This window comes from Coenobita brevimanus, chromosome 29 (genome assembly GCF_032717465.1).
Source record: "Coenobita brevimanus isolate Jiangsu-jjx chromosome 29, ASM3271746v2, whole genome shotgun sequence".
NCBI classification, from domain to species: Eukaryota; Metazoa; Arthropoda; class Malacostraca; order Decapoda; family Coenobitidae; genus Coenobita; species Coenobita brevimanus.
The window spans coordinates 30,503,991-30,520,560 of NC_136982.1; the positions used below are offsets into that span (position 1 = coordinate 30,503,991).

The 16,570-nt window shown below is 44.8% G+C and overlaps 1 protein-coding gene across 4 annotated transcripts in view; it reads right to left on the reverse strand.

Annotated features, from left to right (window-relative positions):
• LOC145395050 (uncharacterized) overlaps positions 1-16,570 on the reverse strand; it is a 1,083,039-nt gene that overhangs the window by 42,083 nt on the left and 1,024,386 nt on the right. The gene's annotated exons all lie outside the window — the stretch shown is intronic.

Below are 16,570 nucleotides of genomic sequence, written 5' to 3' on the forward strand. Positions count from 1 at the left end.
AGAAATTCATCCATAATTGATGAATCCTAAACCACTTGCTTCGCTGATGCTAAGTATAAATAACATCAATTCCTCTACTCTCTCGCAAAGAGGGTTACATTAATGAATCTTGGAAACATTTACATCAACTTTTGTCAGCATTAATTACTTTATATCTCCTCTTACACCATAGTGTTTGACTGATAACATCATGTGGTTTTATGTGATGTTGTGTGCATAGTACTCATAAAAAAAGGGACTTTGCAGGTGAGGTGGGCATGAGGTGGAACATGCCAGCTTGCAATGCCATGTCTTCCACCTTCCTCCTTATACTACACTTGCAACTAGTATAAGTGCTTCTCTCTCAAGGATCATGGAAAAATGAGTGGAAGTAGTATTTTCTGAAGTGTGGTGTTGTTAGTGATGGCACAGACATCTACACTTGGTTCATGAAAGTATGAGAAAATAATAAATGGGACTGTGCAGCAACACAAATTATTGATCCGTGACATACTGTTTAAAGAACAGGTGATGAAAAAGAGGACTAATGTACCTAGGAGAAAAATATGGAAGCTGGAAAACCAAGCAGTAAGGGATGGTTTTTATAGCAAGATGAGGAGAGTGGTGGCTGAACACGGAGCTGTTGACAGAGGCATTAATGAACAGTAATGAGTCCTCAAGAGCAACCTCTTGAGAGTTACTGATGCATATGCGGCTGGACAAGTGGCCCACCAAGATATAAAGTAATTTGGTGGTGGGATGAAGGTGTAGAAGCTGCAGTAAAAGAGAAAAGGGTTTTCTGGGAATGGAAGACGGGTGTTAACAATGAGGAATACTTGGTTGCCAAACACAGGGCCAGAAGAGAGGTACACAGGGCGAAGTCTGAGTCACAGAGACTTTTACTTAATGACCTAAATCGTGTGGAAAGGAAGAAAATGATACTTAAGGTGGCAAATCAAGTCAAGAAGAATAATCAGGCTATTATAGGTGTGCAGTGTGTGAAAAATGATGAAGGATGGGTGAACAATGGGGATATTAAACATGCACGGAGAATGCATTACAGCCGGTTGTTGAATGAGGAGTTTGACTGGGACAGGGAAGGTTTGGAGCTAGCAGATCCAGTGTTTGGCCCTTGGCCTTTGATTCATGCTGCTACTGTGAGTGAGGCAATAGCCAGGATGCAGGTGGGGAAGGCAGCAGGTGTGTCTGGGTTGACTGTTGAAATGTTGAAGGCCTCAAGAGATACAGGAGTGGGGTTAGTCACTGACCTGATAAATATGATTATATATGAGTGTGCCCATCATCCACTCACTCATTGTAGAGATGCCTTATGACCTCTACACTGAATGACAAGCCAAATGGTTTCCTGTACTCACAAAGCCATTTACTATGCTGGGTGTAACAATATAACTGGGATTTTTGCAGGGTTAAGTGTCCCCCAGATTCCTCTATGAAAAATCACTTAATCACAGCAGTTGTTTCAGAGAGCCTTGGAGGACCCAATACCTGCCCAGGGCCCCAGCCAAATGGGCAGATTTGCATGGCTAAGTGGAATGTGAGAGATGTGAATGAGGACAGCAAGAGGGGGGAAGTGGTGAATGTGTTCAAGAGTGTGAGATATGCCACAATGGCATGGTGTGAAACAAAGATGAAAGGGTGTGAAGTGGAAGAGTGGGAGGGTGTGAAATGTGTAAGATCAGACATGAATGGGCGAGGAGGATGCAAGGAAGGAGCTGCTTTGTTGATGAATAAGGTGTGGCAGAGTGGAATGAGAGACTACAAATGTGTCAGCTCAAGGTGTATGTGTGTCAAGTTCGAAGAGGTGAAAGTGGCGGTGATTGTAGTGAATGCACTGTGTGAGGACAGGAGTGAGACAGAGAAAGATAGGTTTTGGGATGAGTTGGATGAAGTGGTGGGAGAAATACCCAGGAGCTATAAAGTGATCGTAATGGGTGATATGAATGGAAGAGAAGGCACTGGTTCTGGGGGATAACATTATGGGTTATAATGGAGTACCAGGAGAAAATGATAATGGGAAGCAACTGAAGGATGTGTCAGGAGAGGAGGTTGTGCATTTGTAATTCGCATTTCAAACACAAAGATGCACATAAATATACATGGTATAGAGGGAACGGGGAGACGTTGATGCTGGAAATGGCTGCTGATACGAGGACCGTGAGAGGATGATATGGAGGTCTGTCAGGTCTTATGATTGTGGTATGCAAGACCAAGCTGAGAGGAGTGAGGTGGATCAGGAGAGAGAGGAGTAGTCAGGGAGAAAGAAAATCGAGAAGCTGAGGATCAAAGAAATGGCAGATGATTACAGGACCAAAGTAGGGGAGGAGTTAGAATCAGTGAATTGGAATGAAATGGATCTGGACAGCCTGTGGAATGCATATAGGGATTGCTTAGTGAGAAATGCTAAAGCAGTGTGTGGTGCGGCAAAAGTAACAACAAAGAAGAAAGGTATGGCATGGTGGGATGATGAGGTGAAGAGAGCAGTGAAGGAAAAAAGGAAGAAGTGGCTTGAGTGGTTAAAGGAAAGGGGTTCAGTTGAAATAAGAACCGAATATATTGAGAGCAAGAAGCACGTAAAGAGACTTGTGAAGAAGAAAAAGAAGGAGGTAAATGATGATCTGGGAATAAAAATGAATGCAAACTACTCTGAAAATTGGAAGTTATTCCAGAAAGAGATGCGGAAATGTAGAAGTGAAAGCGGAAAGAAATGTGATGGATGTGAACGATGTAGGTGGTAGATTATTAACCCACGGGGATGAAGTAAGAACTCGATGGAAAGAATATTTTGACAGCCTGATGAACAGAAATAGAGACAGCAGAGCAGCTGTAAATATGATTGGTTTTGGGGGAGTGCAGAGAAAAAGGCTGCGATTGTACCCCTGTACAAAAATAAACATGAGTGAAGTGAGTGAAAGAATTATTGTGGCATAAGCTTACTGAGTGTTGTAGGGAAGGGATATGGAAGAATTATTATTAAGAAAATAAGAGAGACATCAGAAGTCCTAGTGGGTGATAAACAGCGTGGCTTTAGAAGTAGCAGAGGATGTGTGGATCAAATATTTGAAGTGAGGCAGATAGTAGAGAAGGCTTGTGAGAGGACCATAAGGTGTTTATGGCATTCATGGATCTGGAAAAAGCATACAACAAAGTGGACAGAGATGGATTGTGGAAGGTTTTGTGCATGTACGATGTAGATGGTAAGTTGCTAGGTGCCGTCAAGAGTTTTTATGACAGTAGTGAAGCATGTGTGGGGGTTAATGGGCATCAAAGTGAATGGTTCACAATCGGTGTGGGTGTACGACAAGGTTGTGTGAGGTCTCCATGGTTGTTCAATATACAGTATATATATGGATGCGGTGATGAGAGAAGTAAAAACATAAGAAATGGAGAGGGGGGATGGCATTGGAAATAAATGGTGATGGATGGAATGTCTCAAATATGTTGTATGCTGATGATGATGCATTATTTGCAAATAGCAGTCAAGAACTTGGTAGACTAGTGCAGAGTTTTGCTGATGTCTGTGAGCATCATGCCATGAGAGTAAATGTAGAAAAGAGTAAAGTCATAGTTATTGAGAGAGAAGGTGACTTCCAGCGCTATGTTACAGTGAAAGGAGAGAGACTGGAATTGGTGAGAGAATTCAGATACCTGGGTACAGTGATAGAAAAGAGAGGAAAATGTGCAAAAGAGGGGGAAAGTAGAGTGACACAAGGAAGGAAAGTAGCTGGTGCAATGAAGGTCTTGATAAGAGACAGAGGCTTGAGTGTTGCAGCTGCACGAGGACTACATGAATGAGTGTTAGTGCCAGCTTTAACATATGGATGTGAGACTATGGTGTGGCCTGAAAATGAAAAGTCAAGAATGAGAGTAGTGAAGATGGGACTGCTGAGGAATGTATATGGAATACAGAGAGTGGATAGGATACAAAATAATGTGATTCATGAAAGATGTGGAGTGAAAAAGTCTGTGGACACCGGAATCGAAGACAGTGTACCGAGATGGTATGGTCATGTGGAAAGAATGGATAATAGAGTGGTGAAAAAGGTATAGCCATCAAATTCGAAGGAAGGAGGGACGAGGTAGGCCAAGGAGAAGGTGGAGAGTTATGGTGGATGAGTGTGTGAGGAAGAGAGGTTTGGAGGTCAGTGAGGCTAGGGAACTGACAAGAGACCGAGCTGGCTGGATGAATGTTGTAAAGGAGAAGTACATGATCAGGGTTTTGGCACCACTTTTTAACGTGGTAGCATCTGAACTGACTCCATCGGATACGTTTACATGAAGCTACAGAACAAGGTGAATGTTTTTTGGCGTATCCGATAAAGCCAGGATTCCAGAGGCTTGAATGATGAGTGAATGGAAGCATGGCCCATTGAACTGGGCAAATTTGGGCTGCCTGGACACTGATACTCCTCACCCTGCCCTAGAGTGGGAAAGGAGGTCCGGATGATGATGATGATGATGATGATGATGATGATGATGATGATGATGATGATGTGTTGTCCCAGATGAATGGCTGAAGAGTGTAATTGCAAATGTGTACAAGGGGAAGGATGATGCCCTGGAAAGAGGAAATTATAGAGGTATAAAGCTTTTCGATCAGATAATGAAGGTAAAGGGGAGAGTTTTAGAAGGTATGATTAGGGAAAAAGTGAATATTGATGAGATTCAATTTGAGTTTATGCCATGCAGTGGGACCACGGATGCCATATTCATTGTTCAACAGCTTCAGGAAAAACATACATAAAAGAAAAAGGAACTGTATTTTGTATTTGTTGATATGAAGAAGGCCTTTGACAAAGTCCCTAGAGAGGTGGTGAAGTGGGCAACGAGAAAGCTTGGGATGGAGGAGTGGCTGGCTAGGATGGTTATGATCATTTATGTAGGTAAAAGTGAATGGAGATTTGAGTGATGAGTTTTCTGTGAATGTATGCTGATGTTTTGGAGTTGATTGCAGAGAATGAAAGGGGGGCGAAGGAAAGATTTAGGAAGTGGAGAGATGGTATGGGGCACAATGGCTTAAGAGTAAATGCAGATAAAATAGAAGAGACGGTATCTAGGTTTGGACTCAGGGCAGTACTGTCAAAGAGGGAGAGTGGCCACGTGTGATTTGCCACATGGGCCTGGGAAATAATTCCATCTTGTGCAGTGTCTGTGATAAGTGGGTGCATAAGATATGTAGTGGTATTAGGGGTAGACTGCGAGATAATGCTGATTCTATGTGTGTGGCGTGTTGGGGAGAGCAGATAGAGATGGTCAGATGTGAAACTATTAAACTTGCTGGTAAGTCTCTTGAGTGTGTGAAAGAGTTTTGTTATTTGGGAGACATGTTATATGCTGGAAGTTGGGTTGGAGTTAGCGCTGTGGCCAGGGTGAGAAGTGGTTGGAAGAAGTTCAGGGAGCTGTTGCTTCTCCTGACACTGAGAGGGCTCTCCCTCCGTGCTAAGGGATCTTTGTATGCAACATGTGTTAGAAGTGTAATACTGTATGGTACTGAGACCTGGGCAGTAAAGGAAGAGGATATTCGCAGGCTCAAATGTACAGAAATGATAATGATTAGGTGGATGTGCAGTGTGTCCTTGTGTGCAAGGCCTGGGGGGGGCCAGGTTTACAATGGAAGAGTTGAGAGGTAGGATGGGACTGGAGTGTATTGGTGTTGTGATGAGGAGAGGTAGACTGAGGTGGTTTGGGCATGTGAAGAGGATAGGGGATAATAATTGGGTGCAGAAGGTGAGAAACGTTAATATTGGGGGTGGGGTTGCAAGTGGTAGACTGAAATAGATGTGGGACAAGGTCATTAACCTCAATGTTAAGGGACTGAACAGGGAGGCTGCCATATATCAAGCAGCATAGACAGTTGCTATTAGGTGACCAAGGTCGATGCATGCAAGCATGTTGGAGCCTTCAAAAACAAAAACAAAAACATCCTATTGTAACACTATGAAAAATTTGTCCTTCACACCAGCAGCACTAACAGAAATCATTTGCACAAAATTATGAAAACCATAAAATAATGGATGTAGCTTGCTTATTTAACTAATTAATGCAAGGTATCCACTCTACTGTAAAATACAGTGAGATTATAGACTACAGAATGAACAGAAGTATATTGATTATACAGTACAGTCACTATTTTCGCGCCTAACTGGTACCACAATTGCGGCGCGAAAGTTAAACTTGCGAAATTCATGCATATACTTTACACGTTATAAGTGGTACGGTAATTGGTTCCGGGGTCAGCCACCTCATTCCCCCTTAGCTACCTATTAATGACTACTATAAATTACATACAGTTAATCAGACATATAATATATTACTGAACAAAGAATTTCCTGACATTGACACTTAGGCTGAACTGCTTGATGGGGCTTGAAGATGAGTTCCAAGGCTGAGAGCAGTGGTTAGTTATCACCTGCCCCCTCACTGCTCCCTGCCACCACTGTTGATTCCCCCACACCACCACTTCCCGATGCTTCAACATCAAAGCCCTCAAATTCCAGTGGAAGCTCATCAAGCTCCCCAGTGTCGTCAATATCCTCTTCCACAGCATCTTCGACCTCCCCAGCCTGTATGTTCTCCAAAGCCTGGACTTGTTGAATACGAGAAGACAGGAATGATGTTATTAGAGTCTGATGATGTGCATGAACTCTGGCGTTGAAAAAGTCCTTGTAATTAGCCAGAAGTCTATCCACCATCAAGAGGAAAGTGTCCCTGATCTCTGTCCTCCCATCACATTCTTCAATTTGCTCTTTCAAACGAGCAGTGGTTGCCAGCAAATCTGTGATTTGGCGAGATGTTGGCTCACCTGGTGGGACAGGTAAGAGCTCCTGAACTTCGTTGTCATTAGCTCGTTTGTCTGTTTCCAACATCTCCTCAATGGTCGGTTCAAAACAAGTGACTGCGGAAATGCAGGGGCTCAAGAAAAATCTTAGGAAAATTGCGAGACTCCTAGGAAAAAAAAATTCCCTTGCCATCACGAAATTTCATTTCGTGATGGCAAGGGAATGTTTCGCGAGAGTATATATCACGAAAATAGTGACTGTACTGTACTGTTCCATCTGTCCTTTCCAGGACTTAAAAATACTATTACTCTTTTGTACAGTATCCTGTGTATGAACGCAAATACTTTTTACCCCCTGCATTCTGCTATTTGGACACCTAAGGAAGAACAGCTTCAATTGCTCTTACTGTTGCATGGCAGTGATGGGATCATCTCAAGCAGCCACAAAGCCACAACACATTCATAAATTTTAACGTGTTTGTATACTGCAAATAAAACTGCCCTTATATTTTGTCACTTTAAGAATTGGACATGTATGCAGAGACAATGCTATGTTATGGCTGGCTATGCAGCCTACATCCCTCCACCTGTTATCCCATTCCCTCAACTAAAAATCATCCTGTCATGGCAGCTTCTTGTGCTGATGTTTTGCTTCTGCTGTATGTTTTTATAATATCTTTCTCTTCTACATTACAGAACAGTATCTGTTTAACACTATGACTATATTTACCTTCTTTGGATATAATCACCTGTGTTTATATCTTACATTTTTACACTGCGTGGTCCACATATTAATGTTTTGATGCAGCTACGTGTCACATAGTGTCTTTAAATTCTCCCAAATCACTTGCTTGGGGAAGTTCCTATTCCACGGAAGGTTTGGCTGCCCTCTCGAGGTTTGTGTTACTACTGTGTTGTCTTTATATTGCTGTGCATATACTTCCCCTTACTGCTATGTGCCATATTTATACTCCTTGTATTCCATCCAAACTGTGAAGTGGAGATGTGAGCTTTGTAAGCACAGCCCGTTGATTCTGGAGCTTCTTCTATCATTGTACAGGTACAATATACTTTTTTACTATTCACCTCTTTACTCTTGACATCATCTTGTGCTTGTGCTTACTTCACCACTTGTAGGTGCAGATGCTGCTCAACCCCCATTCCCCTCCATCCTGAGACTGAATCTCAATTTCATCTTATGGATTGCCTGTTGCTGTGTCACATGCTACTTAGACTGTTTGGATGTCACACCAAAGGTTTCAGTCCCTTTGACTGGAACCCCCAGGATGGCATCTCAAACAGACATTAATCCCAAGTTAACCCTTTAACCGCGGGTGTCATTCCAGAATGACAGTAACAAAACTGGACTAAACCGAGGGTGTCATTCTGGAATGATCGTGAATATTTTGAACACCGCGCGTTTTCCCGGCGCGCAAATTGTCTCACGCAAGAGTAGCTGTCGAGTTCTTTCACGCCAGCCATCCCACACCTCCCTCCTCCAACCCCGAGGGGCCCCCCCCACCCCTGCCCTGACCCGCATCAGTCAGTATCTGTCCAGCTCTGTGCGTGATAATGGCGCTCCGTCCCGACTCATCGTCGCTCGCTTCCTCCTCTACAATGATTAGTGCTAGTGTTCCCTCTACCTCTACACCAGTAAAGGAACTGCCGACGGCGAGGCAGAAGGGGTTGAGCACTCCTGAAATTAGAACTGAGCTGGACAAAACTGTAAGTACTACTCTTGATTGTGGCAGTGAAAGTGACACACTCACAGCAAGCAGTGATGATTTGGCAGTGATTGGTGGTGAACCATTTTCCATTGATAGTGACAGTGATGAAAGTGATCGTGTTGTTTCCCCCCCACCACCCCCAACTTACTCTGGGAAGGGAAAGGCTCCTATGGGCAAATCTGGTATTGCACGTGGGAAGGGAGTGAAGCGCAGACTCACGTCTCCCACACCAGGCCCTAATAAGCATTTCCCATCAATTTCCCGTTCCCCTAGCCCTACTGCCCTCACATCATCATCATCATCATCTGTCATGCCCTCTCCTCAGTCTACATCATCTGAGGAGTACGAATTACCAAAGCCTGGAAAGCATGGGAAGGCAGGCCGTGCAGGCCGTGCAGGCAGGCCTAGAACAAAGGGGATGCGTGGCAGTTGGAGGGCAAAGCTGGGCGATAAGCGAGGAGATAAGCGAGGTGATAAGCGGGGTAGAAAGGGTCAAGTTTCACCACGCACCAGGTCAGAAACCCCCCCGCCTGCCCCCCGCTCAGCTCCCTCACCCTCGCCACCCCCCCACTCACCGCCCCCGCACTCACCCCCCTCCCCGTTGCCTCCTGCCTCACCCACCTACCGCTTGCCTCCTGCCTCACCCACCTCCCGCTTGCCTCCTGCCTCACCCATTGCCTCCACCTCAGCTCCTTCTCACGGGGAAACGAGTGGAATGCAACCTGCCCCTGCCACTGAACCACGCACAGGGCAAGTGGATGCATTTGTTTGGTCTGACGGTGCAGATTTTCAGCCACACAATCCACCGTTTGATATGACAAATGCTGGAATACAGCCTGCCTTCCCATGCAACGCAGGAGATGACTTTGTTGATTACTTCCTGGCCTTCATGGATGATGAAATCGTGCAGCATGTCAGCGATGAGACCAATAGGTATGCAGCTCAGTGTGCAGCAGAAGGGTTGGGACCTATTGGCTCACCAAAGCAAGTGTCGTGGTTGCCTGTCGGGATCAGAGAGCTGTATGTGTTCTTTGCACTAATGTTTTTGATGCCCCATATAAAGAGACATGAGTTGGAGGAGTACTGGCTCGTGGATGACATAACTACTATCCCAATATTCGGGAAGTATATGTCACGGGATCGGTTCCGACAGCTGCTTGGATACCTGCACTTCGCTGACAATGCAAACCCGTCCCAAACTGACCCTTTGTGGAAAGTGAGGGATTTTCTCAACAGGATTAGGGATCGATTTATGCGATTTTTCTGGCCTATGCAGAAAGTCGTCATAGACGAATCCCTGGTATTGTTCAGGGGACGTCTCAAATTCATGCAGTACATCCCCAGCAAACGCCACCGCTTTGGGATAAAGTTCTTTGTGCTGTGTGACTGTGAGACGGGGTATATCCTGGATTTTGTCATCTACTCGGCTAGCACAATGGATGTGAACAGGAAAGACCCCCTTGGCTTCTCTGGCTCCGTTGTAAAAGTGCTGATGGAGAGGTATTTTGGTGGTAATCATGTGCTGTACACAGACAATTACTACACAGCACCGAAACTCTCCAAATACCTTGCTGAACACGGCATTGGCACTGTTGGCACTGTACGGAGCTATAGGAAAGAGTGGCCTAGTTTCCCCGAAGCATCATCATCATCCAGGGGAGATGTTCACCTGAAGTAGTCAGACAAGCTTCTTGCGATCAGGTGGCATGACAAGAAGGTCGTGAATATGATCAGCACCATCCACAAGGGGGAATTGAAGAGAACTGGGAAGGTCAGCTACAGGACGGGAGAGCCAATCATGAAGCCTGATGCCGTCATTGATTATAATGTAAATATGAGACTTGTTGGTAAGTCTGATTGATGATTGGCGAAATTGACTGTCTCAGGAGAAACACCCGATGGTACAGGAAGGCTTGCCTGCACATGCTCGATATGTGCATGCTCAACGCCTTCATTCTCTACAAGACACAAGTCGGGGGCATAAGGCAACCATCACTGAGACAGTTTTCCAAGACTGTCGTGCAGCAGCTACTTGCACGATTTGGTCAGGTGACAGCATTGATCCCGAGGCGACACTCTGAAACACAACCTGACCGTCTTGAGTGCCGCAATTACATGAGCTGGCATCAGCTTGTGAAATTGCCTCTTACAGCAGGCGGCAGGTTGTCACAGGGCCGCTGCAGAGTATGTTCTACCACCACACGGAGGCCTAGGACGAGAAAAATGAGCACACACCAGTGCCTGGAATGCCAAGTCGCTCTATGTGTAACTCCGTGCTTTGCCGAGTACCACTCTCTGAGTAAATACTGAAAGTGACAGTGATATATAGTGATGCGACAGTGACGTGCTTTGCCAATAATTGTATAATGGATAATGTAGTAATAAGGGATATTTTGCCTAGAAAAAAAAGGAAATATTGGCCAGTATAATAAGTGATATTGTAATAAGAGAATCTGCGGCACTTGTGGAATTCTGCGGCACTTATGTAGTTCTGTGATGCGCCAGTGACGCAATATAGTAATAAGTGCATTGTAAATATAATGTATATTGCCCAGATTATATGTAAAATAATATTAGAAGTTAGAAAGAATGAAAAGATCGCATGAAACGTCAGTGAGCGGGTGCCGCCGTAGTGAAGTGAGGCGCAGCCGCAGTGAAGAGCGGGCGCAGCCGCAGGGAAGTGCCTTTTACCTACCTCAGTGAACACAGAGTGGGTGTTTATTGTATGTACAGTGTTCATATATGTTTATATTACTATTATGAGAGAGTGGTTGGCATTTGGTACTGGTGTGTGGGGCGTAAAATAGTTATTTCACACCCCTCACTTCTAATGGCTCTCCCCGTCCTGTGAAAGTCAACAAAGTCATGAAACCTACATCAATGGAAAGCTGAAGGTTAGTACTTTCTAATGGTACCTTATTTTTTTCTCTAGCTTTATTCTGTGCAGAGTTATTAAGGTTTAAAGGTTTGTTTACATTTGGCTGAAACCCCCGCGGGAGAGGACAGTCAGACCAAAACACTACCCGCGGTTAAAGGGTTAAGAGACACCTGAGGATGCCACTGGTACTAGCAATGTACAGATTGCATAAATCCCTACAGATGCTCAATTGGCTCCATCATGACACTAGCAGCTGGCAAGGTTAGGTGACAGAAAGCTGGGTGTGGGAAGTGATTTGAAGCTGAAGGTTAGTACTTTCTAATGGTACCTTATTTTTTTCTCTAGCTTTATTCTGTGCAGAGTTATTAAGGTTTAAAGGTTTGTTTACATTTGGCTGAAACCCCCGCGGGAGAGGACAGTCAGACCAAAACACTACCCGCGGTTAAAGGGTTAAGAGACACCTGAGGATGCCACTGGTACTAGCAATGTACAGATTGCATAAATCCCTACAGATGCTCAATTGGCTCCACCATGACACTAGCAGCTGGCAAGGTTAGGTGACAGAAAGCTGGGTGTGGGAAGTGATTTGAAGCATGTGATCACCAATTCCATGGGTTGAATGGTCTCCTCTATGTACCTACAGTATGAATACCTTGGGATCTTCAACACACTCCATTTCAACAATAGAAGCAACATCAGTCAGATGACAAAAGGATAGGTGGAGGATGTCATCCATGGCAAGTGAGTACAATTCTATGTCCCAGATTTCTTGAGCTATGATACAAGGTGCTTCAACTCCAATGGTATCATGACAAGCTTTCTGTTTCAAAATAAGCAATGATATGGAGCTTTGGGAAATTATTAGTTGTCCCACCAATGAATTCTTAAAACTAAGTGCCTGTTTGTATGGAACCTTGTATATTTTGGGTTTATTCTTTACACTTGTGTCATGTCACAGCTATAATTGTTTTCACTTTCTACTCAACCCATCCTTTCAGGAAACTGAGTTTCCTTCCATTTTTTTCAAAAAGGCTTGCAAATGCCTGAAAACAATCTAAGATTACCTTGGGTTGAAACAAACCCATGTAGGACTTGGACTTCTTTGGGCTAAGGTTCCTCAGGTTTTAGCTGCCTCACCAACCCTGCTTACAAACCAACCTAGGCAGTTCACCCTCACCACTGCTCTAGTTTCCCCTCCTGCTTCATCTGCTCTGACCCTTTCTATTCCCACTAACAGTCTCTAAGGCACTCAGGATTAACTTTATCTCTTCTTTTCTGTCTCAGGTATTTTCTCTTTCCATTTTTTTCCCCCAGCAGAAGCCCACGAGTACATGGAATGTAAGAGGAGCGAATGATGAGGTGAAAGAGAGAGAGATTGTCCAGGTGCTTGAGGATGCAAAAGTGGATGTATGTGGAATAACTGAAACAAAATGGAGAGGAGAAAGTGTGAGAGAATGGGAGTATGGATGGGGTATATGTGCAGGAGTAGATGAGAATGAGAGGGCAAAGGAAGGAGTATGTATAGTTGTGAGTAAAAGATGGAAGAAGAGCATAAGACAGTATGAATCAGTTGGGTCAAGGATTGTGTGGGTAAAGTTGAAAGTTGGAATACAAATGTGGGCGATTGTGTGTGTGTATGCGCCAACGCAAGATCGTGCTAGAAGAGTGAGAGAAGAGTTCTGGACAAATGTGGAAGTGTGCATGGAAAAGTTTGGAAGGAATGAGAGAGTGTTTTTGATTGGTGATATGAATGGTAAAGTTGGTAATGTGAAGGTGGATGGAATAGTTGGTGAGTGGGGTGTGCCTGCTGAGACAGATGAGAATGGGAGTGCGTTAGTGGACATTTGTGCTGGGAGGGGGTTGGTGATAGCCAATACCCTCTTCAGGCATAAAATGATCCACAGGTATACATGGCGAGTGATGAGAAGGGTGGGTGGTGAACTGAATGAAAGGAAGGCAATGATTGATTATGTGTGTGTGGAAGAAAGGATGCGAAGATGTGTAAAGGATGCAAGAGTGTATAGAGGTTGGGGGAGTGGACTTTCTGACCACTACTTGGTGGTGGCGAGAATTAGGATACAAGTAAGATGGAGGAATAGAAGAAGGGAAAGACGAGAGGAAGGAGTAGTTGCAAGGAGAGTGGAAAGGTTACAAGAGGATGAGAAAAAGGCAAAGTATAAGAGAGAAGTGGAGGAACGATTGGGCAAGTATGAATTGGAGCAGATGGGAGACGTGGAAGTTATGTGTAAGATATTTACAGAAGAAATATGTGCAGCATGTGATGTGGTGTGTGGAAGGAAGAGAAGACGGAGGGGGGTGCAAGGAACAGCGTGGTGGACTGAAGAGGTGAAACAGGCTGTGGCACAAAAGAAGAAAGCATACAACGAATGGATGAGAAATAGGGGCGTGGAAGAAGTTGAGAGGCGAAAGAGAGAGTTATATGTGGAAAGGAAGAGAGAGGTGAAAAGATTGGTAAGAGAGAGTAAGAAGAGAGTGGATGAGGAATTTGGAAGGAATTTGAGTGTAAAGTGGAGGGACTGTAAGAAAATGTTCTGGAGAGAAGTGAAAAGAGTAAGGGTGGAAGTGAAGTTAGCAGGGGAGTGAAAGATAAAAATGGTAGATTACTAGTGGAGAAGGGAGAAAAAGTGAGCAGATGGAGAGAACACTTCAAGGAATTGTTGAACGTAGAGGATGGAAGTAATGCGAGTATAAGTGGCTGGGGAATGGCTGGGAGAAGGAGGGAGGTGAGAAGACAGGAAGAAATCAGTAGGATAGAAGTTGTGGAAGCAATGAAGAAAGTTAAATCGGGGAAAGCCCCAGGAATTGATGGAGTGTGTGGTGAAATGCTGAAGCATGGGGGAGAGAAGATAGTAGTAGAATGGATGTGGAAGATGTGCAGATTGGCCTGGGAGGAAGGTAGAGTCCCGGAGGATTGGAAGTCAGGTATAATTATTCCCTTGTACACAGGAAAAGGGGAAAAAGAAGTGTGTGGTAATCATAGGGGCATTTGTCTTCTTCGTATAATAGGAAAAGTGTATGGTAGGATACTTATAGACAGAGTTAGAGAAAGAACAGAGAAATTAGTTGGAGAAGAACAGGGAGGCTTTAGGAAGGGAAGAGGTTGTGTAGATCAGATATTCATTCTTAGATCTTTAGTGGAAAACTTTCTAGAGAAGGGAAAGAAGTTGTATGCGGCTTTCATGGATTTGGAGAAAGCATATGACAGGGTGGATAGACAAGGATTGTGGAAAGTGTTAAGAATATATGGAGTGGATGGGAAGTTGTTGAATGCTGTGAAGAGTATGTATGATGGTGCGAAGGCTGCAGTGCGTGTGGATGGTGAACTAAGTGAATTTTTCTCTTTGAAAGTTGGTTTGAAACAGGGATGTGTCATGTCTCCATGGTTGTTCAATCTGTACATGGATGGGGTAATAAAAGAGGTACAAGGTAGGGTAGTGGATGTTGGAGTGGCCCTGGTGAGAGAGGATAGTGTTTGGAAACTCCCTGTACTGTTGTTTGCAGATGATACTGTGTTGTTGAGTGAAGACGAAGGGGAGCTGCAAAGCTTGGTGGATGAGTTTGAGAGAGTGTGTAAGAAACGGAACCTAAAGGTGAATGTAGGGAAGAGTAAAGTGATGGTCTTTGAGAGAGGTGAAGTTAGTGAATGTACAGCGAGGTTGGATGATGAGGAATTGGAAAATGTGAGTACGTTTAAGTATTTGGGTAGTGTGATGAGTAAGGATGGAGGTTTGGAGGGTGAAGTGCTTGAAAGGGTACAGCAGGGAAGAAAGGTTGCTGGTTCCTTGAAAGCAGTGATAAGAAACAGGGAAGTGAGCATGGAAGTGAAAAAGTTACTATATGACAGTATCGTGATACCAACTCTAACGTACGGAAGTGAAGCTTGGACATTGTTGGAAGGACACAAGTCAAGAGTGAGAGCAGTGGAAACGAGTTATTTAAGAGGAGCCTGTGGAGTCACGTGGAGAGACAGGCTGGCTAATGAGGATATAAAGGAACGTTGTGGTGTGGATGTGGATGTGATAGGAAGCGTTATGAGGAATACACTGAGGTGGTTTGGCCATGTGGAGAGGATAGAGGGTGAGAGACTGACGAAGAGAGTGTATATGAGTGAGGTGGAGGGGGAAAGAGGGAGGGGGAGGCCGAGGATGAGATGGAGGGATGGGGTGGAGAGGTATATGAGAGAGGGGGGTGTGAGTTGGGAGCAGGGCAGTGTAATGGCGGGGGACAGGGCGACTTGGAGGCGATTTGTTTGTGGCCACCCCAAACGGGATTGAGGCATCTGGCAATAGATAGATAGATAGATAGATAGAAGCCCACGACGATTCCTCATTCTCCTTAGTCCCCAATTCCTGCACATCATACCTCTTCACCCTCAGACACTTGTTCAGCCTTTCTGATCTTACTTTCTTACTTCAATGGGTCCTTGTCAGTTCCACTTTTCTCTTCCAGTGTCTTCCCCACTGTTCTTCCCTTCCTCAGATATGTGGTAAAAATATGACACTTACACCCAGATGACAACCTGACTTTCTGGTACCCAGGAAGTGGGTTGTAGCACCAGCCGATCAGGGTGGTACTTCCAAGGGGGATGGGAATGCTAATGATAGGTAGAGCTGGAGCTCTTGTTTCACTAGCCATCAGAATTTTCTGGTCAACCCCTTTTGCTGACCGTTTCATTGTGGCACCAACATGGTGAGTAGGCCAGCATACTCTCCTAGACACTTTTCCCTATCTCATGCACTACTCTTAACGTGCTTTACATATCACACAACATACCCCAATACATCACAGAGGCTGAAGCCAGCAAGGGTATGTGACCAAAAAACTCTGCCTACTTAGTGGATGACCCATTGAGGAGAGGTGTGACACAGGCTCTACCAGCATAGTTTTTGGAATCGGGGTGGGATGGACCTTGGATCTGTTCCAGAGGATACAGGGCACTGTGGTTCCAAGGCTGCCACTTCTGCTTAATAGAGAGGTGTCCAAACCCAGAAGTTGCGCCCCAGGAGGCTGCCTTATCAGCGAGTGCAAAGTGGCATGGCAGTAACAGTGCCAAGGGGTGCCTGAAGGGTGTCCCTGTAGCTGTCCTGGCAGGGTGCCATGAGGCCACTGCCACTAGTCACAGCTATGGGTCCCAGGTTCCATGTCTGGACTTCAGACTGTGCAGGTGGG